We start from the raw sequence: 25,618 nt of genomic DNA on the forward strand, positions 1-25,618 counted from the left end.
TTAAAACACAAAGATAACAAATTTGGTTCTAGTAATTTGTAAGTGAGTTTTACAATTGTTTGTGCCTGAGCAGTAGTAATGGTATATGCTGGCTACATCACAGTAACAAGACAGAATTGAGCAGTAGAGTTTTACAGCATAAGAAATAGATATATCTTCAGATCTGTTGCTCAACTGCAAACTCATGAGTCATGTAGTTCTATGGGAGAAATGCAGCTTTCTTCTTTTTCGCACATTTCACTTATAGTTTGGACTAATGTGTTCTAGAGTCCAGATGTGGTCCAGAAGGCTGGACATAAAATCTCTGTGCTGAAGCACACGCCAGCAACTATAATGTCTTAATTGCAACCCTCAGCAACACAACACACGCACACACACACACGTCAACACACACAAATATACCAGCCAATTTTTCTGGTTGCATGAAGTTTTCATATTTAATATATATATTCCTTGGGCCATCAACTCTGCTATATTTGTAAAATTCTGGGAGCTACATTTAGGGGAAGAATAGAAAACGGTTAAGAGAATTTTCTTATCATTGAAATGCCTTTCATAAGTAGTCTATTGCTTCATAAAGAACATTTCCATGATCTGGAAAAAAATGGGGAGGCCATTTCAGAAGTTAATGTTTAAGTGAGGGAATAAGTTTTCCTCCTGTTTGTTCTTATTTGGGGCCTGGTAGTAGTGCCTCTTTTCTAGAGGCAAAATTTTGCTTAGGTCCTTTTGGACTTCATTGGTGAGTTAGTGTGCGTCATGATATTTGGACATGGCAAAGGATGGATTTTATTCCTCCAGCTTGAAATACATTTTAACAGTAGCTAACATTTATTTCAAAAGAGCATACAAAACAATGGTCTTTATTAGGACAGTTTTATATGATTGGTCATAGGACAAAACTTAGTTTACAACTTTCTGTTTAATATCTTTATCATGGTAAAACTAAATTTCAAGTTCCTGTTCTCACCAAGTTTTTTCTCTAAAAGCAAAAGAGGAATCACAGAGTTCAAACAAAATGAGACAGTTTATTTAATATTATGCTACAAATCACAGTGTGTGTGTGTATCTGTGTTTGTGTGTTTGTGTGAAGTGTGCTCTGTGCAGGGACACATGGAGGTCAGAGGTTGGGTATCTTTCTGTAGCACTCTGTATGCTCTACCTTATATACTGAGATAGAGGCTGTCTGTCTGTCTGTCTGTCTGTCTCTCAGAATGGCTTTGCTGGACTGTCTGGCCAAAAGCATCAGGATCCACCCCTCGCCTTCACGCCCACCCAGTTTGGGATTCCTCTTAGGCTTTAATTGGGTTCTAGGTCTCTGACCACGGGGTCTAGTGCTAGCACAGCGGCCATTTGACCAAATAAACCATCTCCCTGCCCATCACCTTTCACTCAAAATAAGACTTTTCTTAGATTTCAATAACGTACTGGCGTAAGGGCACAATTATCGACACCATTCCAATTAGTTTTGAATGACTTGGGGGGAGGATGCTTTATGAAAAGGGTGAGTTAGCATGCTTACATATGTGAAGTGTTTCTTTAGAACAACTGCAATTACAACAAAATAGAAATGGATTCCAGTTCATCCAGCAGCATCCTTACTATGACTAATGTCTGTAGATCGGGCTGAGTGATCCACGCTGGACTTCCTCTCCGAATGTGCTCTCTGAAGACAAAGACAAAAATCTAATAATTAAGAAAGATTCTTGGCATTAATTTTATTTTAGTTTATTTTTAATAATGTCTAAATTTCTTGTCAATGCTTTGGACACCAAGTGTCTCCCTGTGTCTACCTCATTAACTAACTTCATAGCTCATCTTCTCTTTTTCTTTCTGAGAGGGACACAGTACTTTCTCCCAAGGAATGTGTCGAGTAGTGCCCACCTACTGTAGCAAATGAGGAAACTCTGCAGGTCTGGGAAAGCAGAACAAATCAAACTAGACCCTCTTTCAGAATTACCGACAATCTCAGGAGGCTGTTTTTATTTTATTTTATTTTGGAGAAAAACTCCTATAAAATTATCTGCTTTAAATATGAATGATTGTTCTTCATTTTTTAAAGATAAGAGGGATAAAGACTATAGATAATTTTCATGGATCAAAGTAGATTGGTTTAGCTATCGGTTGTAAGGTTTTACTTGAATCTCTTACAAAAGATTTTCAGTTAAGTCTTGTTAGGTCTCTGTTTCGTAACTCTAAGCTCTGTGCTATTTACAATATTTTAACAGGGATTAGTGGAAGAGAGGTAAAGCGGTAAACCCCCACATTTAAACATTTTTTTCAGGCAGATTTTAGTTAAACGATCACAGAATATTTGCACAAAGGGAATGAACTGATAGGCTGTCATCTGCCACAACTCACGTACCCCAGCCTCTTTTGTGGACATTTTTACACCCCCAACCCCCCACGGAAGTCACTTCACAGTGGAAAACCTAAACAGCTATTCATTGTCTAACTGCTAAGGGGCTTGGTTATCACCTGGAGCAACCTGATGACACCATAAGTGTGATTAGAAGTTTCAGAAAAGAGAAGCAGAAACTGCCTAAGGATGATACAGTTTGATCATTCTGTGAGTTCAAATGATCACCAAACATTCCTCATGGCATCTAGGTTTGAGGCTTAGCCTTCCTGTGCTCAGACTTCCTGAGTTATCTTTCTAGTGCACATGACTTTTGGTCCTATAATAGACACATATATTTGAAAGAAAAGAAATGCAAGCTATATGCATGCATTTAAAATTATTTTTTAAAAATATCAAGCATTTCTTTCTCTATATATGTGTTTGTGTACCTGTCTGTCTGTGTCTGTGTGTATGTACCCACAAGTACAAGTGCCTCTAGAGAGCATTAGGTCTCCTGGAACTAGATAAATTTATACGGTGGTTGTGAGCTCTCTAATGTGTGTTCTGGAACAGAACTGATGTCTTTTGCAACAACAGCAAGCGCTTTTAACTGCTGAGCCATCTCTCCAGCTCTGTGATCTGCGATTTTCTGTTTTCTTTCTCTAGGGTAATGCCTCTCAGAAGACTTTAAAGTTTACAAAGTTTCCTTTAACTTTTTCTACTACACTCTCATGTAGCCAGTTTCAAATTACCGATACCTAGTCGAAAATTAAGCATTATTTTTCTACTTTAGGAAATGGTACCTAAAATTATTCGGCCTGGATGTTTTTGTTTCTTAGAGAAGAACATCATTTTGATGCTCACTGGTGGATTTTGGTCTGTGGAAACTGGCATAGCCTACCAAGGATTACTGAAGCCACGGGACTCCTCCGGTATACTCACCACCGCATATCTGTTTATCTACACACCTGGATGAGTGTCTTCATAGAATACCTACTATGTATTGTGATACCCTGGAGATAAAACACCATACCTTAGCCTACCATGAAAACCTTGCTCAATAAATGTTTGTGGAAGAAATGAACGAAAGGAAAAATTATAAATGTCTAGTCACGTGCATGTGTGTTTCTTAGTTTCAGTTTAGCCAGCACACATTAAGAGGTCAACATGGTGAAATCTACTTTGTATTTCTTTTCCACCTTTTTTCTCTGCAGAAAGAAGAGCTGCTTGCTACCTGAAGGACTATGAGCCCATTTGCCCCACCTTTTCTTAGGAAGTTTTGGAATTCAGGAGAGAGACAGTGATTAAAGTGGGCATAGAAAAAGTGCATTTTAAAAGTTGGTTTTCCAGTGACCCCAAATATCAGTTATTATGCAGAACTTCAAAGTTATACATTTTTGTTTCTTAAAATTAAATGACCAGAACTTGGAAAATGTTTATATTCTGGACTAGAAAAACACACAAAGTTCCCAACTTCCGGGCCCCTGCAGATAATCAGTAAGTATGCCCAGAATAAGTCAAGCAGCTGCATTCTCTAGCCAAGGTTCCCTCTGAAGAATAAGCATTCTTTATTCTCCTAGACACCAATTTTAGCGTTTAAAGGTAGAAGAAAGAGAACTCATATTTTTGTGACTAATCTTTGGGATTTAATCACGACTAATAAATTTGTGTAACTAAAGTTTGCAGTTTTAAGGAATAGCCTTTTAAACACGTTTGCTTTTCAAGCTTTAGATTATGCTGCCTTGTTTGTGCATATGTGTGCATAACAGACACAAATAACAGAATACAGACACAGTGTGTCTGAAAGTTTACATATTAATATACCACACACACACACACACACACACACACACACACACCTCTTTTCACTTCCCGGTTGGCCAAATGTATTTCTGCCTGTGTGTGCATGAACTCACAGGCACAGGCTTTCACGGGCACACCCACACATTTCCCCAAGTATCATCCTCGGCCTTACACATTATTCTTTCCCAACTTCGTGGCCTCAAGCATCAACATACTTTTCCTTTTCTGTTTACTGATTTACTCCTCACCTGACAAACATTACCCTGTGACCATGACCCGCCCTCTCATCCTGCCTGCCTTTGCCAACCGAACAACCAGTGACTGCTTGAAATCCCTAACTGGGGGAAAATATCATTTATCAGTGGCAAAGTTTAGAAGTTGCAGAAGGGAAACCGACACTTGTGAGCAGCCCACTGGATTTCTGGAGCCAGCAGATGTTGCTGCTTGCCTTTAAGCCTAATGGTGTCTCCCACTGTGCAAAGATTATATATAATGTTTCATTTCTCGGTGAACTTAAGTGAAAAGCCATTATTTCAGAAAGAATATGGCTTATCCAGGGAAAACAAATCAACACCAGTTCTCTAGTTTCAACCCCTACAGAAAGGCATACCTCTCATGCCTTAACAAATACATTTCGATGCTCACTAAAATTTAGTCTAGGGCAGCCTAGCTCTGGAAGGACTCTGGGAAGCCCAAGTTTTCACACAGAGATCATGTGCACATTTTGCTCACACTGTATGAAACTAATAATCAAGAGATCTGCCTGAGAATATGTTTAGCATTGATGACCACAGAAGTCTGCCTGCCTTACAGCTTATGCGGTTGGGCTGACAGCTATTGCATACAAAGAATGTTCAGCCTCAACCAGCTTTCCCAACACCCTGACAGTGAATTACCTCACATCTGCCACAAAAAATAAAATTGTTCAATCCGAAGGCATAAGCTTAACCCTTGCTGTCTGAGCTAAGTCTGATTCATGGCTCTCACCGTTGACTGGAAAAGACCTCCTCACCACTGACCTTCCCTATTCTAAATCTCTCTTCTCTAGTAGCATATTTTTTCTTGTGGGTTCAAGCTAATTGTTCAGGATATAGATCTGCACTGCGTTCTTTGAGACACTTCATTTTTAGAACAGATTGCTGTTGTATATATATAAAAAGAAAACCCTCAATAACAGTTTATTTTATACTAGATTCTCCAATTAAGATAATTCAATTATGTCTGTAGCCCCACATGGTGGCAAAGCAAAAGAAGGCCATGGGTATTCCTCTCGTGGAGCAGCCCCTTATGTTGCCCACATCATTAGTCTCTAGTGTGCACAGTGAACCAGCTCATATGATGTCCACATGCGCAGCTTGTTTCTACACGCTTACCATATTCTCTTCAAGGCTCTGCCCGCCACGTCTTTCCTCCCTGCCTGACAATATGCCGCCATGCTATAAAAGCCCTGATGCCCATTTTCAACGATTAGCTGTACATCAGCATTACCACCACAAATCCACAAGTTTCACATCAAGCATTAAATGGGATGAATATTGATCTGCTAAAGAGGATTTATTTATTTCTAGCTCTATCCAAAGATCAACTGCTAGCAGCTTTTGGGGATCTGTGAAGCTCTCCCCGCACAAAGCTACTGCATACATGACACTGGACTTGACATTTCAGTTCTGGAAGAAAACCAAACAGTAAATTCAGTGCAATAATCCTAGATAAATGAGATGATCACTGGAAAAGCTGAGATAGTTAAGTGGTCTATCAGAGAAGTCCAACGGATGGTATTGAACAGTTGCTACCTAGAAGCTTCACCCATGTCAATATGGTCCAAAGCACCATCATATCAGATGCCAATATAATCACATTAAAACTGTCTCTACCTCCCGCCTGGCTTGGAATTCTTTCTCTCTGTGTTTTTTTTTTTTCCTGCTTCTTTCTTTCTGGTGATTCAGAGTGACTGTAAATAATGCAAAATGTGACAAAGCTCTAGCCTGACAACTGTTTTGAATATGGAGAAGCAGCACTGTCATGTGGCAGAACATATATGAGGGGCATTAAATTGAGTTATGGTCTATGCAGGGCCAGGAGATTCCGTATTTTCACCGTTGAAGCACAGCTCAAGAGAGTCTATCTGTGTAAGTTAAAGCTCATCATTTTTATAAGGCAAGAAAGGTCAAATGTGGCCATAAAAATGTAAAGATTTGCTGAGTCGCATCTTCCCCCAACAAGTCAAAAATGCCTAACCTTCTTGGTACCATTCAAGTCCTGTATTCCGTTGAAGCTCATGTGTGCATGTGGGCTGAACCAGGTAAATGCACAGCCTTTGCCTGAGTTCGTCATGGCTGAGTAAAGTGTGCTCCAACTATTTAACACAAACCCAAATTTACTTTTACCCATATAGGTTTTTAAACCTGGTCTTCTACAAATTTTGTTATCAGAAAGTGGGAAAATGTATGTGGATTCAGATTCCTTTAAAAGTATTGGGCTACAAACTAGTAAATATATATGAGTATCTCAATGATAAAACGAAGTAAATTAGAGCCAGCGGCTTTAATGTGTCTGTAAACGTGAAAATATCCATTAGTTGTTGTATGGCAACTCCGTCAAATGATTTCATTTGGAATCCTAGCAAGCACAGTGTAAAACAAATGAAAATAATTTCTGAAGATGACGCAGTCACACTGGTCATGTGTGTATTCTTCTTACATTTATTCACAGCAAACACAGGCATAAGCATGGTCTTATCAGAGTAGCGGAGCTGTGAAAACCCTTGGGCCTTCTGAAGTTTGCAGATGAGCTTTCTGGAGATTCAATGGTAGGCCCCTAGTCAATGATAGAAGGGCTCCTGCTCCCAGCCCCCAACCCCCATATCTGCACCATAGCACTTACACATAGAGTTGTGCATACCAGGCAAAATGACTGGAAAATGCTTCACTTCCTTCTGATTTGTGGAGATGTCATTTTAAAGGAAGAGAATGGGCAGAAGTTTAAACCACTTCCTCACCAAAGAGGAAATAACTCTGGGATTTCTTGCCAAGCTCAGTTCTATAATAATGTTGTGCTACTGGACTGTCTAGGGGGCATTTTAATTATTAAGCCTGTGGACTTAAAGCATTTAGAGAACCAAAGAAATGAAATGAACACAGAGGGAGTTGGACTGGAAGCTTTGTTATTTGAAGGTTCTAAAAACAATATCTCAATTTCTAATTACACTTTTGGAAAAAACTCTCTGTATTAATTATGTTTCTGGAAACTTGAAATATTATACTTTGTTGTGGGTACTTGAGACGTTTGGTAGCAGATGTCCTCGGAAGAGGTACCACTTACCTTAATTAGAGTTTGTTCACACACCTGAGGGTCTAGATTGCCAAGGCTCAGTGATGCTTATCAGTCTGAACAGGGTCACTTGGAGAAAGAAACTGGATTAGGCATCATGTGTGTATGCACTTTACTCTCTGATGGCACAGTTCACTGTAAAACATTTTTGTCACTCCGATAACGGAGATCATGTACTGATGCTTAGACCAGATAGTAAAACACATTTGAACCACATGGGAGCAATTGCTCAGCTTGGTTCCTGAGATCTGTTCATTCGTCAGCCTAAAGATCTTTTAGAAACAGGCAAGGCATTGCTTTCAGATTCATTTTTTTCACTTTCTTTTGGTTTTCATAAAGGAAGTCAGAACATGATGACAACGGTCTGATGGTCCCTTGGGTGATGAGTGTTCCTTCCCAGAGAAAGAATTTTCTACATTTCTGAGTGATATCCTTTGGGAGAAGGCAAACAATACTTCCTCTTAGTGGGAGACTGAGAGAGGATTGTTATACAAGATTGCTCACCTGTATTTATGCCTTTCTCAAGCCATTGTCTTGGAATCCAGAAAAGCCGTGAGACTGTCGGTGCATTGATGACACCATAGAATACAGATATCTTGTTTAGCCTGACCCATTATTCATCACTTTCAATGTCCGTGTGCAGAAGACAGCTTTCTTTCTCAGATCTTTGTGAATGTCTTCTTCAACGTTTCTCGCTGGTAGGTGTCTTAGGGGCAGAACTCACTCCATACTGAACATGTCTGTAGAAACCAATCTCTCCATCTCTGTTGTGCCTAGAAATCATCAGTAGTGTATAATGGATGTCCAGTAAATGGTCTTAGTACCAGGGTAGATGAAAACTTTCCAAAGCGGTTAAACAGACCTGTGATGATCGCTATTCCATTAGTTCAAATCTAACCACTCAAAACTTTAAAAATGCTTTCATGGATGACTCAAAAAATATATATGTAATTATTTATAGGTCTGTACATATGTTAGATTCTAAAAATCATTTTACAAACATCTCAGTATATGTGGTTTAAGTATACTTGGGATGGTTTTAATTAAAACTCAGGATACAAAATATTTGACTCACTTTTTATGTAGAGAATGTTGTTAGCTAATACCTAGTAAGATGCTACACTGTCGCTGACTGCAGGGCACATGATTGGATTAAGGTGGTTTCTCAGAGGAAGCAAAGTATAGCCTCCCCCTCTTTAAAAAGATAACGTTATCAGACGTGTGTTTTCCTTTCTGTGGGGCATGTAAGTCAATACCAGCTTTCTGTTGGTCACAGGTAAAGCAAGGCCATTTGGGTTATCATGCTGTTTGGCTTTGTTTTTATTTTTTTATTCTTTTTTATTTTTAATGTCAGCTTAGGACAGTGGTTTTCAACCCATGGGACCTGACCCCTTGGAAAACCTCTATCTCCAAAAATATTTACATTACAATTCATAACAGTAGCAAAATTGCAATTATGAAGTAGCAATAAATTTGTGGTGGTGGGTGTCACCATAACATGAGGTTATATTAAAATGTTGCAATATTAGAAAGGCTGAGAACCACTGGCTTAGGGCAAATATGCCTGAAAGGGTCTAAGGAGGAGGCTGGGAGAGTCATTGCTCTAAGAACTGGACAAGGGATTAGAATTGACTTGCTGAGTTAATCAAATGTCTCAATGCAAAAACTCAGAGGTTGGAATACTGTTTTGTTCAGAGACAGATCTGCTTAGATCCCTAAGCTACCAGGTTGTCAGCATTTTCCTACCAAGAATAAGTGGGTTTGCTCATGTCAGAGCTTTTTCTCACGTTTCAGTTGGTCTCACCAGAGAAAAAGGCTCAGTGTTGTAGCTATGATTTGTAGAATATCAATGCCTTGATTGAGACAACAGGTTTTGATTTCTCCCCATCCATTGTTCTGGGTACTTTTTCTCCTTTTTACATTAGAACAAAGGACTTGTTCTTAGCCTGCGCTGCGTGTGCTAGCAACATTTATGGGAAAATATAACAGGAAGGGTTTTCTTTTCCAGTTACACATTATACCACCACCTCACAGAAGTGCCAGCAGCATAAAACGTCTCTAACAGTAGCTGATTTGTATGCAACAATGACCATACGGGTAACTCTCCAGCAAACCCGAATCTCATATATAATGCATAGCAGTTAATAAATCACAGTAAAATCAGATGGCTTAGAGCCAACAATACCTAACTAGTAATGGAAAGGGGTGGAAAGATTTATGGAGAGACAGATTCTGTCTGGATTTTGCTTTAAAGATGCTTGCCAGCTACAGTGGAGTATCTCGGTTTCTAGGTCTCGCCTTGAGTGTTCTGCTGAGTCCCTCCCTCTTTTCCTCCTGAGGGTCCCTTGCAGAAAGCTGCTCCCCCTCTTCTACCACCAGGTGGAGTGTTCTCTGCTTAGCATTTAAGACTTTTTTTAATTTCAGACCAAGACATCATACGGGGAGAAAAATGTTCTTCTGGGATCTCTGGTTATTTAAATCTTCAGTTTTCAGAATGTGGCTCTTCTCAATCAAAAACACACAGATTATTCCTTGAAACTTATGGTCAAAAAGCAAACTTAGGCTTCGAATGGCATCTCACATCTTGACAGAGAAGCAGAATAATGTTTTTGCTTTATAGATCAGAGGAAACTGTTCCTACATGTGTTCATTGGATATCGTCACCATTGTTTTACTTGTTACAGGGACCATCTGAATTGGAAAAAAATGCAGAATTTGCAAATCTGTCACAAGTCAAGGGAAAGAATATTGAAGACAGCATGTGCCACACAGATTTTAGAGAAGCGCTCACTCTCAATTTGGTTCCGGTTATTAGTAGGTCTTGGCCAATTTCCGGTGCTGACATGGGTTGTTGAGATGAGTGGCAAATATGTCACCTCAGAGTTAGAAATATCTGAACCTAATGAATTAATGATCCTCTGCAAATTCTTACTATTAAAAGGCGAGGAAAATATATTGCTGCAGTGGGGGATGGACAGCTGAAATTTGGTTAGTGCCTCCACTAATTGTTTAATTGTCTATCTTTTGTAGACTCCAAGTTCTATTTTAGACTCGCACTCTATATTTTATGTTTACAGTTTCATTTTAATGAAGCATAGGCTAGAGTTCATCTTCTTTGAATGTCATAGTACCAACGCACATACCGTCACTAAAATAATATGGGTTATGATGTTTCATAGTGATGTGGAGTTAAAGAATGAAAGACGAAGGAAACTTAAAGCAAACCAGTTGTTTGTTTATTTTTTCTTTCTTTTCTTCCCTAGTGCTTTGGGGATAGATGCCTTCCATTATGACAGCCACAAGATGGCAGTAATTCCTCATCAAACGGAGCGTCGCCTCTGCCTCTGCCCTGGATAGCAGAGTGGTGACTGAAGCCTGGTAGAGAGAGATGGAGGAAAACAGAGAGAACCTCCTAGGGTTAAAGGTGAGAACAGAGAGGTTCACGTTAGAAGTAGTAGGAGTAGCTTCAACGTGAGGGCAATCAGTTTTCTCTTCAAGTCTCCAGGCTTTTAGGTGGCAGAAGATGCAATTCTGTCATGAGTCAGAAGAGTTCTCTAGAAGCAATATTGCAAAAGGAATGCCCCTCTGGTACCGTTCCGGCAAAGGACCAGTCTCATCTCTGTGCGCAGTAATTAATTTCCAGACGACTATGAAGACTTAGGCTTGTTTTGGCAGATTCCGTCTCCTCCTCTTCTGCAGTGCGCTTCACTAATGATAGACGCCGCGATGGCTGGTAACAGAAATACATGGCTCCGGTAGTAAGATGTCACGTCGCTGAAAGAAGATATTAATTTAGAACAAAATAACCCAAGACAAAAATACATAATTCAGTGTGCACACAGGCTTGTCCTAGAACACTCTGTGCGAGAAAACACAGCACAGCCCATCTTCGGAGGTAGTCATGATATGCACGAAGCATTTCTGAGAACAGTACATCTTTTTCTCCTGTTTATTCTTGGCAAATGGCAGCTATTAGTAAAGGGAATCTTTATTTCTGCAAATGTTACCCGGCATTATAATTTAAATCCAGAGAATCAAAGAACTCCAGGAGAATTTAGAGATTCATCATCAATAAGTGTATTTTTAAAACTCCGTGACTCAGCTAGTTGACACTTGCACAGAAGATGCGAAGCTGGAGGAAGCAGGAGTAGGACGCTTATCTGCCACAGTGATTTGAAAGATTAAATAAGTGAAGGTCTGTAAAATTCCACAAAAAATAATGAAGCTACTATCCAACGAGTTGTATGATGCTTTAATCTAAGTTTTATAACATTTCATGAAAAGGAATTAGACTTACTTTTGTTTATAGTAATAAAGTATATCTAGAGGCCATTTGGTTTACGTAATCTCTTACTTTCTACTGAATTTTATAATTCTGATTCTATAATTCGTGATCATGGCTAATTGTCTTCATGTGTACACACAAAAGACAAAAGACCAAGAGGTTTATACTGGCATATTAACCTTCAAATGTTACTACCGGAGCTCGAGATGGCTCAGTGATTAAGATCATATACTGCTCTTGCACAGGACATGAGTTTGCTTTCCAGCATTCACTGTTAGATGGTGCACACTCATCTGTAACCCCAGCTACCGGAGCATCTTACGTCTCTGATCTCTGTGAGCATCAGCCCTTATGCTTACATGTATCCTGAACACAGACACACACAAACATAAATAAAATGCTATTTCCAATACAATTTACTGAATACTGCAATTTATATTTGAAATTTTATAAGGAGTCTATCTTAAGTGTTCTCACTCCAAAATTAAGAAGAAATGTAAAAAGAAAACATTTAACTGTGGTAACTTTGGTAGGTTACAAATATGTTAACCATTTGATTATCAATTTGCAGTGAAGATATCTATCAAAACACTCTGTACTTTCTATATAGTTAATTATACCTTCCAGAAATATGTTATTACTAAGAATATGTGATTAATGAGAGAACTAACAGGTGTTTCAAAAACCAATTCATAGAACTTTGATTCAATTTGTTTGTATTACACATTCTTCTGGCATAAATCCAATGACTGAAAAACTTCCATTATTTCCATTCTCTCAATCTGTTGACTATATAAAGTGATCATTTATGAGAGGAATTTGATGAATTTAATTAAAATACTTATTTTTAAACATGTAGGAAGAAGCTAAATGTAACTCCTAAAATTCATGATACTTACTGTATGCTAGCTGCTGTCTTCATTTTTATTTAACTTATTGGAGTATAACTGCTTTTATTTTGAGCCAGGGAAAAGGTGAATATATACCTAACTCTGCATAAGGATTGAAGAATATTATAAAAGAGAGATAGATCCCTTGCTGAGAAGGAAAGAGAAGAGAAAGGTGGCTAAGTGAATCTATGATTCCTTTATGGTCTGTTTATAATTGTTGACTTATTCAAAATTTTAGAACGTTGCTGTTTTAGAACGTTGCTCTGAAAATTTAGAAAGAGTAAAAGATTGCATGCCCCTCCTGAGATGTGCACACTTCTGAAGCCATGACACCTTAAAGGAGAAAAAGAGAATTTATGAGCTAGAGTTTATTCTCAAAAAACCCTCCAATCTTCTAATTATAATCATCAAAGCCTATAAAATGTAGCTAAATTTTACACTGAACACTACTGGGACTTCCTAATGAACTCAGGTGTTATAAAAATATTACTTACCATGGCAGAAGGAGGTCCCTACAAAGTCAGCCCATACATTGAGTAATAACGGCAGAATACAATCTTATTTAGCAATCATTATTCAAATAAAGCAGGCAGCACTAGAGAGAATGTCTCTTACATAACTAGAAGAGCATGAAACTTCTAGAATGAAGTTTCCAAATGAACGAATTCTTTTCAAAATGATATGGAGAGGATAAATTGGCTTACAGTTTTCATGTATTTATTTCAGTCTATCAGACCTTGCATCACATGTGGGGTATTGGTGTTGCCAGCGGAAAGCATGGAGGTTTAGTGTGTCTTGTGGGCAAGCAGCAGAATTCAGTTATTGAAAATGACTGAATTTTCCATTAATTCTTCTCACCATACCCACGAATCTTAAATAGTACAATGGTGATAATAACATGACTGAAAGAGTGTGTGGATTTCTCAGTCTAGCCCTTGACCATTTATGCCACAATAATGAGCTGAATGCTTGTGTTATATTATTAATTTAACTAACATGGTCTGTATGATTGCATTTCTGTTTAATTTACTTATAAGAACTAGGTATAGGGTAGTGCAATGAGGAATTTAGTCTGACGCTCATCTGACATTCTGGAGTTCAGGGGTCCTGGATTACTTGCAACCTAGAAACAGAATCTTACAAAGACATGCTATGAAATACTCTTGGGAGAGCATTCTCAATTCAACCACCTGCTGCAAAGATGAAGGTCCCTTTTCATTTCATTTGTACATTGTACTTAACCTTTTGAAGTGGACATGGGCAAAATAAAATCTCTTATTTTAGTGACACAATTTTAAGCAAAATACAAGGACAGTTCTAATATAGCCGTTATAATAGGTCTAAAGTGCCTTGATATGCAAGGCTGTAGATAATCTAACGTGACTACTGAAATTCACATTCTGAATTCAAATACTGTAGTGAGGAGCGTTTACTTTTACAATATATTGTTATCTTCACAAATGTCTCATGCACTGCCATTTGGAAGCTGCTGTTACTTGGTACCATGTGCATTGGGCAGTGTACTTGAGGACTCCCAAATTATCACAGAGACCTGCTTGGTATCCATATTGGTGTCTTAGAATCAGTGAGCACAACCCAAAAGACTTTGTGAAACGGTCATGCTAGTTGAGGACATACGTGATAGATAAGTGATATCGGATGATAAGCAAGTATAATATATAATCTTTCATGTTATAATCTATTTTCACAGGCATAAAAATCCTAGGTACCACCATCTTGAATTCATGCCACTTGACGGCATAGGCTGTGAACAGATTCTAAAGTGAATCCTTTTCAAAGCAGTTTTACTAATGAATGGTTCTTGGTTCTCAAAAGAAAGTAGACCTCTTAGGCTGGGAAACACAGCAAAACCAAACTACAAAAGGGGCTCAGTGAAGGTGACTGTGTCATATTAGGTAAGTTCTTCTAAAATTGCATGGCATAGTTTTGGAACACTGTATTAAAAATATTTTATGACCTGTGAAAAAATGTCAAATTATCTGCTACCTTAATAGTGATACCTTAATACCTAAATCTTCTTATATGGAATTAAATGTCCATGAAAATATACACAGGCTCCAAAATTGAATTAAACTGTCAGTTCTGGTTCTGTACACCAAAGCATACTTTGATATGGATTCAAGTCTTTCTTTACATGGTGTGTTCTACGAAAGTCTCATCCAAAGGAAAAGATGAAAGAGGCACAAGGAACTCAGTAAGTCACGCGAGATTTTTGTACTGTGACTCACTCTAATTTCACTCTTTGTAGTGGTACAGGAAAATCCTAAACTCTGGAGCCTTCTCTCTCTTACTCTGCCATTCTCTTGCTCTTTCACTTTTGGATACCCCCCTACACACACACACACACACAAACATACACACACACCACACCACACCACACATACACACACAGACATGAGAGGAAAGAGAATTATGGAAACTGCATACCAAGCTGAATACTTTTTGGGTCTTGTATAATAAGTACTTTTGAAATTATGGAATAAACTAAGTAAACTAAACTACCTATTTCAGAGAAGAAGACTAGTTTAAAGAATTTAGTTGCAGCTAGTTAAGTCAATCTCCATTTTTTTTTTTTTTTACTTATTCTACTTGCTTTTCCTGTTCTAATTTTTGTTAAAATGAAAGGGCATCGAGAGTAACAGGATGAGCACATAAACACACCACTGTGCATTGATGACGTGTTGTGTTCAAGAATAATCTCAGCCCTGTTTCCCAGTTATTCACGCGATACATATTTGGGGAGTCTAGCTCTACATTCTTGGGCAGTTTGGAATCCGCAAACAGGACACAAAAGACTTTGTGGAGTGGTCATTAGAATCGGCATTCTAATTGAGGAAAAGCATGATTGGTTAGTGACATTGGATAGTAGAAGATCTAATGTGTACTCTTGCATGTTCATACTCCATTTTTGAGGGTACAAATATTCCAGGTTCCATCATCTTGAATTCTTTGCTACTTGATGACATGTGCAGCCAGCAAAGAAAAACAGAGTACTAAAAGGGTGAGCATATTGTTGTGAGTGTATACCCTGAAGTATTAAAAAAAGATAACATTATATACTTTATTAGTTCAGGAAATGTGTGAGAGAATTAATGCAGTTTTAGAAATAACAAAACTCAGCAACTACCATGGAAGTAAAGGCTAAGGCATCGCTGGAGACCTTGTGTCGTCAAAGGCCAGGACAGTTTCTCTAAGTAACTGACATTTAATTTGAGGCTTGAAGGATTCAACCTGTAATGACCTCGAGTTTTATTGTTCAGAGTTGTGGTCTCCCAACCCTACGGTGAGATGCTCTGGAGCCTTAAGTAATGGCTGCTGACAGGGTCACCTGACTGCTTGCTGCTTTGAGGAAGTCAGCATTACAGTTTAGTTCTATGACACAAAAGGGAAAACAAATGAAATCCCAAAGCTTTCAATGCGGTTCCCCAAAGGCCATTTAATATAGTCTGGACAACTTGGAGGCTTGGATTTGTGTTGGATTATTGCCAGGCAGATGTGGGAGAAGTTCTCTGCTTGCCAGATAAAGGCTGCTTTATCCGTGTTCTCACTGAGCTGACATCAGGGGAGGGAGGATTTGTCTGCACTGTAGAGGGTCCCAAGGGGAAAGTCAAGACAAAAAGAAGCTTTAGAAGTAACGGAATTGTTCTTGCATACCCTGCTAGACCCTAATGGAGAAGATCATCATCCCAGCTTGGCTGTAGCTCAGTCTCCTTCTGAAATGGCCTCTCTTTAGCCCAAGATGCTAAGGAACAGAAATTGAAGCCAATTCTATACCAGGATGCAGTGCCCCTTAAAGATGGTGGGTAGGATACATAGGTAGGAGTGATATATTTACAAGGTTATGGATTCTATGTGTAAATAAAGTCTTTGGAAATAAGTTAATAAATTGGCGAAAGAGACACGAGTCTTTCTATATATATGGGGGGACTGTCCAGAAATGTAATGAACAGACCAAGGAACAACTTCAAGTTTTACAGAGCTCTGTACAGACTCTGGTTCTCATGAGAAAGATCTTCAAAGGAAACAATGGAGAGGAGGGAGAACATAAGTTAGGGTGTCTGTAGATGAAGAAGGTTCCAATTTTATTTTATTTTAATTTATTTTTGTTATAAAAGCTATTAATTTATTTTAAAATGTTAAGGATAATTAAGAAATGCAAGTTAGTGGTCAATCATCTTAAACAGAAATGGAATGTAAAGTCCTAATCCTTTTTTGTTTTTCTTTTGTGTTTCTTTTGTTTTTTCTTTTTATTTATTTATTTATTAAAGATTTCTGCCTTCTCCCCGCCACCACCTCCCATTTCCCCCCCCCTCCTCCATCAAGTCCCCCTCCCTCATCATCCCTAAGAGTAATCCGGGTTCCCTGCTCTGTGGGAAGTCCAAGGACCACCCACCTCCATCCAGGTCTAGTAAGGTGAGCATCCAAACTGCCTAGGCTCCCACAATATTAGAGTACTACTCAGCAGTAAAAAACAATGTCTTCCTGAATTTTGCAGGCAAATGGACGGAAATAGAAAACACTATTCTAAGTGAGGTGAGCCAGACCCAAAAAGAGGAACATGGGATGTACTCACTCATATTTGGTTTCTAGCCATGAATAGGGGACGTTGAGCCTATTATGCGTGATCCTAGAGAAGCTAATTAAGAAGGTGAACCCAAAGAAAAACATTTAGGCGATGAAAGGAGACAGAGACAAAGACCCACATTGGAGCACCGGACTGAAATCTCAAGGTCCAAATCAAGAGCAGGAGACAGAGCACGAGCAAGGAACTCAGGACCGCGAGGGGTGCACCCACACACTGAGACAATGGGGATGTTCTATCAGGAACTCACCAAGGCCAGCTGGCCTGGGTCTGAAAAAGCATGGGATAAAACCGGACTTGCTGAACATAATGGACAATGAGGACTACTGAGAACTCAAGAACAATGGCAATGGGTTTTTGATCCTACTGCACGTACTGGCTTTGTGGAAGGTTCCAATTTTAAAACTAACTTATTTTGTATGTGTTCAGTATGTACATATGTACATGTTTTGGGGTGTTCATGTTTCATGTGAATTTCTGTGTGCAAATGCATACATTCATATGTGTATATGCATGTGGAGATCAGAAGTCAATGTTCTATCACTTGCTACCTTGTATTGTGAGACAGGGACTCTCACTGGACCCAGAGCCCACTGGTCCAAGTCTCTCCTCCCAGTGCTAGGATTATAGGAATGTGCTTCCATGCTTTACTTTTTATGTGAGTTCTGGATGTTCAAACTAGGGTTCCCATGATTTCACTTATGAGGAATGCACTTTATCAACCAAGCAGTCTCACTGCCCCAAGTAGAATATTTAATCCTTCTTCCCCAGCAACCTGTCAAGTATTTCTTTTTTTCTTCTATAATTCTTCCCTCTGTCTTTCTCTCTTCTCTTTCTTTTTCCTTCCCCTCAAAAGAGAGTTAATGAATAGCTGACAAGATATCACATGTGTAGAGAAAGTAAAATGGGAGAGAGACATCAACTAGGTTGGGGTGGCAGTAGCAGCTACTGTCTGTTTCCAGCAGAAGGATACCAGCACATAGAAACTGCAGGTCTGATGGCAGGCTCCTGGCCACACCACTGTTTCTCATCAGGTTTGGATACCTGTTTTCCAAGTCCTTCTATACATGGTATGTCCTCTCTCGTGACTTTCCAAATGTCCACTGTGCCTTCTGGTTTGGTTGAAGGGTCCACCATTCACCAGCACCTCCTCTTTGTGTTTGTTCCTCCATTTCTTTTTATCTCTATTCTCTCATGGAAAAATGCGAATAATAATATCTAAGTGACAGAATTGTGGGATTAAGAAAACCAATGTCTTTGTGTGTCATAAATCTTCAAGAATATAGATGGCTGTGATGATGACTATCAGTTTTTATATTTATTTATGTTAATTTCAAGTATTCATTTCAATGTATGCTAAGCACATATTAGACTATAGTGATATTGAGAACACAGGGTGATTTTGAGTATGCAGAAGGTGCACCCCCAACCTTAAAACCCACTAACAGAATGGATATGGTAGTTTGTAAACACTTAGAACAAAATGGGTGTTGGCACCTCAAAGAATAACAAAATTGGAGTGGTAACTAAGACTCACAAGAGAAGTCAGAGCAGAGTTATAGAGATGCTTAGCAGAGCAAAGCATTCCTAAGGACAAATATGTGAGGAGCCAAGTGTAGATTTGCTTACTTGATTAACTTTAATGCTTTTAATAGCATCACATAGTTTTTATTTTTTAATTTCTCTCTTTCTATAGACACACTGGCATGTGAGAATTTCAGTTTAATTATGTTGGAATTATGTGTAGGGATAAGCCCCACCCATTGGGGGCGTGTTCGCCTCGGGCTAATATTTACTGATAAATCTGCTGGGCGTGATCCCAGCAGCCCTTTTTTTTTTTGCTCTGCTTTCCTGTTCTCCGCGGGAACCTGTGGTCCTGTAAGTCTATTTCCCCATTAAAGCTGTATATATTTTTATAATCTGTCTACATTCATTTACGTCGTTACAATTATGAATGATTATTAGTATTTGCCAAGTTTAGTAAAAATTCAGTTACCTTGTTTTTAGTTAAATAATTATACATTGATTCATTGATTCATTTAAAAATATTTACTCGCTGAAGTATAAATCAAGATTTTCACAAAACTCTCAATATATCAATCCTGTGTTAATAGAGCCTATCTCTAAATCTATGGGGTCATAGACAATTAAATAATAACACAGAAATCTGTACGTGGTTGGTAATATGATAGAATGTCAAATACTTATACCTTTCTATAGATTAGGATAAATGTTATATTTTAGCTTTTTTGAATTACTAATTCTTTTGGCATAAACTTCCAACTTTTAACTTAGATCTCAATCAAAGCAGTTATTGTTAAATCTCAGGAATCATGGTCCCTAAGTTCTTTGTATATAATATTGCTTTTTCTTAACTATTGAAATATTTTGGAATCATCTCTTACGTTTTGTTTTGGGCTGAACACCCATTAAGAAATGGCTTGTACATAACGCTACCATAGCATGCAGCTTTGTTCCTACACACTCACACCCAGTTTAAGCATGTCTTCTTCAGAATGTTCCTTTCTTGCTCAAAGCTCACAGTTCTACTAGCTCACTGTGTGTTAATGTCACTTATGTGATCCACTGACCTATTGTGATTGGTGCATTTCGTTGTTTTCCTCACTGACAAAAGCCATGCTGAGTTTCTTCTTTGGTTTGATTGTCCCTTGTTTGGGGTTAAGTGTTGAATGTGAGACTTCAGTGGAGTGATGACTTGGTGACAACACTCCCAAGATCTTGGAGACGATCCCTTGGTCCTTGATACCACTGGTGCTGAATTAGATTTATAGTGCAAGTTGGAGTGCTAAGTGTCTTTTCTTTTATAACTCCTCTGTTTCTCTTAATTAGAAACTATTTAGTTCAGTTTCTTCAAAGCAAAGATGGGGTCTCACACACAGAATCATAACATCCTGTGTAGTGCTTCTTAGGAAGATGTGCTTAATACAAATATGTCAAGGAAATTCAGTAATATAATCATCAAAGATATGTACTCCATATTTTATCTTGTAATTTTGTACACCTCAGGTCAATGAAGGAAATTACACTTATGAAATAATGATTCAAATCATATTCACATGCAGAAAACTATTAAAATACTTCATTTTCCTTCCTCTTTAAAAGCCTTTGGTTTTATTGTGTCTTATCAATTGCATAAATTACATAAAATCGAAATCTATTTATATTGTTCCCTTGCTGATTTTTCATTTTTCACCCATAGTCAACCTCAATCCCCTTCATCTGTTGCTCAACTGGTACACATCTGTATCCAGTGACATTATAGAGGTTTCACCAAATTATGGGTACCTGTAGCCTGTGAGGTGCATCACGCATGTTCATGTGGTTTCTAAGCATCTCTGATCTTCACTATTTCCATTCTCATCACTGATAGACATGCCTGTCAGCTTCTTGTCATCGTTCTCCATGAATTATACGTATCTCACTAGCTTTTGGATTCTCTCTCTCATTAGTTCAATTTCTACTAGGAATGGTATAGACAGCTTAAGAAGCTGACAGTCATCACAAATTCTTGGAGAAATTAAGGATGATAATTTTATAGATGGTGAAGATGAGCCATCTGCCCAACTCGTAGTGAGATAGAACCAGGCTGGAGACCATGTCTTCTTAAGTCAGAACTATTTCCATTCATCAAATAAATTTTACAACACAGCTAATAAAAATGGCAAAATTACATTTTTTAAATTCTTTCTTTTCCGAGTCCTTGCATCCTTTAGTGGAAAATTTTTGTCACAAAAGTTTCTATTTTGTTACACACTTCATATGTTAATGGGTATGTAATTTCACAAATGGTAATTACTTAGAAGGTGGAGGACACAGATGGTGGATGGGCAAAGCATGCCTTTGAGTAAAGGTGGCATTCTGGTAGTTTATACATGTAAGAAATGTGTTATCAATACTTGGGAGGAAGTGGTGTGAGCTTAGTATTATGAACAAATGATCTGTTAAATTTTGAAAAATAATACAAATGTGTAATTGTAAAATCCTATGAAATTTATTAGATATGTGATATGTGCCTCTTTAAACTATCAATAAGGCATGTTTCTGCCCTAAGTGAGTTAACTAGTAAACATATAACCACGATGAAATGTGGTAATGTTTAAATAAGCTCATTAAGTTGCTGCTTTGAGAGCCACAGAGATTTATTTTATTTGACCTTTGGTCAAAGATGAGTAAATTTTCATCAAGCAAAAGAAGAAATGGAATGCCAATTTAATAATTTACAAGGACTGGCATGTACTAAAGCTCTCCCATTGACATATTATTCTCACTATCAGTGCGACCATCTTCTCCATCATCTCTATAATAAAATTATTTATTCCATCAAAGTGAGTGCGTGCGTGTGTGTGTGTGTGTGTGTGTGTGTGTGTGTATTTCTCTTGTTATATACAGGAGGTAGTTTGAAATTGTATTTTGGAAGATGAGGTGTGATTTAGAAGTTATCTCCCTTTTAACTTAAAAATCAAACATATTTTGAAAAATTGTCTGAGAAAATTTTTCTGATTGTATCTCAGATTTAGAAAGAATTGTATCTCAGATTTAGAAAGAATTTATGGAATGTAAGTGTTTCTATAATTCTAGTTTAACTATGGGTAGCATTTACAAACCTAAGTAATTTTTAGTATCTATCTATTAACCTTTTTAAGTTTTAACAGTTTTTCATATCCTTTCAAATTATGATTTTAGACCACTAGGCAGACTTTACTTCTTAAAGGTAATTATTCAGAAAGAACTGGTCTTTTTATTTTATACTACTAGTATATTTTTACTTGTAAGTACCCTGTGCTTATACTTTGTTTTGAGAATTTATTTGCACAGAAATCATTGCCATGGCAGAGGTAAGAGTTGTCTGGACTGCCAAATTAGATTATTTAGTTTTAATAATCAGGACAAATGCAATTGTTAAAATATGTAATAAACATGTGGAAGACTCAGAGGCAAGGGTAGAAAAGAAAATGCTACAAATTCATAGTTAAAAAGAAAAGTGAAGTTATATAAAACAAGGACTTTTAAAGTGATGGTTTGTATAGGGTGAACCACCAGTCAATCCTAAAAGTGAGCTATCACATTATGAAAAGGCCCAGAATGATCTGAAATGCATATTACCAAGTTGAAGAAAACATTTACAGAAACTGCAGACAATATGATTCCAACTCGGTGATTTTCTAGATAATTCAGAGCTTTGGAGCTTTGGAGCTCAATTGTCAGTGGTCTGAAGAAGGAAAGGGGCTAGGTGAGCACAGTCAATGTTTTAGAGCAGAAAGGCGAGACTGCATGATTCTGTAGGGTGAACTAATGTGCTTACCCATGTGCTCAGCCATAGGCTGTACAATAAAACTCTACCATAGACCATGACTGGCTGGCATGGGCATGGCCTATAACTCACACACAGCAAGAAGAAGCTACAGGAAGAGATAGACAGATCAGCAAGGTTAGATTCCCAGGAAGGACATTCAAACTTCAGAGCAGTTAGTCATTTCTAAAACTATGTTGGCCTGTTCAAGAGCTGTCATGAGCAAACAGAAAGAGGCTAATGGAACAATTAGATGTGTTGGTGGGCTTTGGGATATATGTGAAAGAGGTCATAGATTGGGAACAACATACTTACGAAGAATTAAATTACATGTTGGAGAAATCTGGCAGAATAGCGTATAGGTTAAAGTTACCAAAGCTTGGTTTGAAAACCATGAAACTAATATTTTTCTGTAGAGTCAGTTATAATCAGTTTCATATTCTACCCTGTAGTATTAGGTCTGGCTTGTTGGGGTTTCTGTACTGCTCTGTTCCTGTAGCTGGCAAGCCCAAAGAAAATCACACAGAGGTCACCATAAGTTATAAGACTGATTGACCCATTAACTCAGGCTTCTTATTAGCACTTGTAGCTTATATTAATCCATTGTTCTTATCTATGTTAGCCACATGGCTCAGTACCTTTTTCAGCGGGGCAGGTCACATCCTGCTTCTTTTGTGGTCTGGACAGGACTTGGGAGGAATGGGCTTCCTCCTTCCCAGCATTCTCCTGTTCTCATCACCCTACCTCTACTTCCTGTTTTGTTGACCCACCTATACTTCCTGCCTGGCCAATCAGCATTTATTTAAAACATGATTGACAGAAAACAGACAATTCTCCCACACCACTACCCAAAAAGCAATGTCTTTGTTTTTAAAGAAATTTCAGCAAATATAAAGCTATGTTAAAGAGATATTGAAGGGGAAATACTGAAGATGCTAGGAGAAGACCATTAATTATTTGAGGAATAGCTGGGAATATACTGATAAAAATACTATGAAAGAAAGATAACTCGAAAGGAAAAGCTTTTTCAGCTCAGTGGTACAGTACAAAGTTCTATGTTCAATCTATAGTAATCTACCTAACCACCTTCTACACACAAGAAAAGGGAAGAAAAATATTTATCAAAAAAGGAAGTTGGGGAAAGGGTGATTAAGAAAACAAACAGATAATTTTAAGTTTGAATTACCAATAAATATTAAGATGAAGCTTTACACTTTACCAATGAGTGATACATTTCTACAGCTTTTTCTAACAGCTTGGACTTTTTTTGTGGTTAATTATTTGAGGAATACTTTATAAATTCAATAGCAACCTACCTCAGAGAATATGAGCAACCATTAAAAAGATTAAATGTTGCAAAATGTCAGTGTTATCAGATTTTGTGTATGGGCATGCGTATATAAAAGGGAGCATGCCGGTCTAGTATAATACATGGAAATACAAGGCATTTTCCATCTTTCTGCATAATGCTGAGCATGTGACTAAGCAAGGAAGTGCTCTCTATCTGTTCACACATCTCTGCCAGACTCCACAGGTTTTGTAGCAATTGTGACTTTGACCTGCAAAGATTTGGCAGAGCACTTCTCCAGTTGTCAAGAAGACAACAGCAGTGCCTTCTAACCATTTCCTCACGTGGAAGGAGCTACCTGGCTCTCTGGGGTCTCTCTCACAAACCCATCAATTTCGCTAGTCAATCACTTCTGAGATACCCTGCCTACTAATATTACCATATTAGGAATTCAGTTTTAATGCATGAATCTCTCTTTCAGGCCATTGGAAGAGCTATTATACAACTTTTAGAATGTCTAAAGTAGGACAAAATAGCAATTGGAGGAGAACATTCAATAACTGGAAGATCAAATAAAATATGCACACACATCTCATAGAAACTTTAGAAGTTAATGACAGAGAAAATTAAAAATGGAAGTTAGTAGAGTGAGGAGAAAACTAAAAATTATGAATTGCCTGATTAGAATCTCATTATGTGACTCCAAATTCTAGGATGCAGAGACAGATTTTTACTTTTTAATTTTTGACCTTGAGGTCTATTTTTGGCTATCACAGTTTTAAAGTCTCCAGGTTTCCATAACACAAGAAACTCTTCAAAAGCCAAGGTCTCACACACCGGTTACACACAGGCCCCTAATTCACATCTCACCTGAACACAGTTTAAAGCAGGAGCTGCGAGTGAAGATGCCCCAGAGATCCAGCACACACTCTTTGCTCTTTTCTGCTAGGTTATTCAGACTTTCTCAGTTCAAATACTGACTAGCTGTGGAGACAAGACACACTTCCTCTAAACCCAGACCATATCACAGGTTTTCAAAGCTTTGAGACTAAAAGAAAAAAAATATTGTTATCATCATTGTACTTCATAGTGATGCTACATAGCAAGAAATAATCAGAAACCAATGGGAGACACCAGCCTAGCTCTGGCATTGGGGATCATGCAGTGTCATAAGATTTGCTCCCCAAGGATTCTTTTGTCTTTTCTTTCTAATTTATTATCTCTTCTTTTCCCCACTTTTAATTATTTTTAATTGATCTACATATTTTTTCTCCTCTCCCTCCCTTCCTCCCTCCTCACCTTCAACCCCCTCCCATGATCCCATGCTCCCAATTTACTCTGGAGATCTTATCTTTTTCTACTTCCCATGTAGATTAGATCCATGTATGTCTCTCTTTGGGTCCTCTTTGTTGTCTAGGTCTTAGTGAATTTTAGGCTATTTTTTCTTGTTTTATGTCTAAAAGCCACTTATGAGTGAGTACATATGATATTTATCTTTCTGTGTCTGGGTTATCTCACTCAATATGATGCCATTTAGATCCATCTATTTGCCTGTTTTCATTTCTTTTGAGAATTTCATGCATTGAATCTGATCGCATTCATCCCCAATACCCCAACTGCTACTGACTACCACACTCATCCACTCTACTGAATCAACGGAGAGCAGGAGCATTTTGTGTGATTACCAGTAGGTAATGAGCACTTGGCAAATGTACAAGAGCCTGTGGAAATAAATACGGAGAAGGTATGTGAAACTAGGCAAGCAATATT

The sequence above is a fragment of the Chionomys nivalis genome, chromosome 18 (assembly GCF_950005125.1).
Source record: "Chionomys nivalis chromosome 18, mChiNiv1.1, whole genome shotgun sequence".
Taxonomy (NCBI): domain Eukaryota; kingdom Metazoa; phylum Chordata; class Mammalia; order Rodentia; family Cricetidae; genus Chionomys; species Chionomys nivalis.